Source organism: Pteropus vampyrus, unplaced genomic scaffold, assembly GCF_000151845.1.
Source record: "Pteropus vampyrus isolate Shadow unplaced genomic scaffold, Pvam_2.0 Scaffold636, whole genome shotgun sequence".
Taxonomy (NCBI): Eukaryota; Metazoa; Chordata; class Mammalia; order Chiroptera; family Pteropodidae; genus Pteropus; species Pteropus vampyrus.
In genome coordinates this window covers 7,709-8,029 of record NW_011889417.1, presented here as the reverse complement: position 1 = coordinate 8,029, position 321 = coordinate 7,709, and positions in this window count along the sequence as shown.

Genomic DNA, 321 nt, shown 5'->3' with positions numbered 1-321 from the left:
AAACATTGCTTTTATTTACAAGGAGGGTCAATTTTAATATTCTAATACATGAAATATATCACAAAAAGAAATTTGGAGTTATACCTACACAGATATAATATTTTCAACATTTTAACAACTTACCTTTTTTTCTATCTGTGTTTTACTACTTTATCTCCTAAACAAAGGTGTTCCTTTTTCTTTGATACCTCATAGGTATTATGCGTTTAGAGGTCTAAGTATCCTAACAAATCTATGCATGTGCTAAAAAGATTGGAAATTTATATGAAAGGTATTCTGTATTTGATCTTAAATAATAAAATCCACCACAGTGGGTCAAAC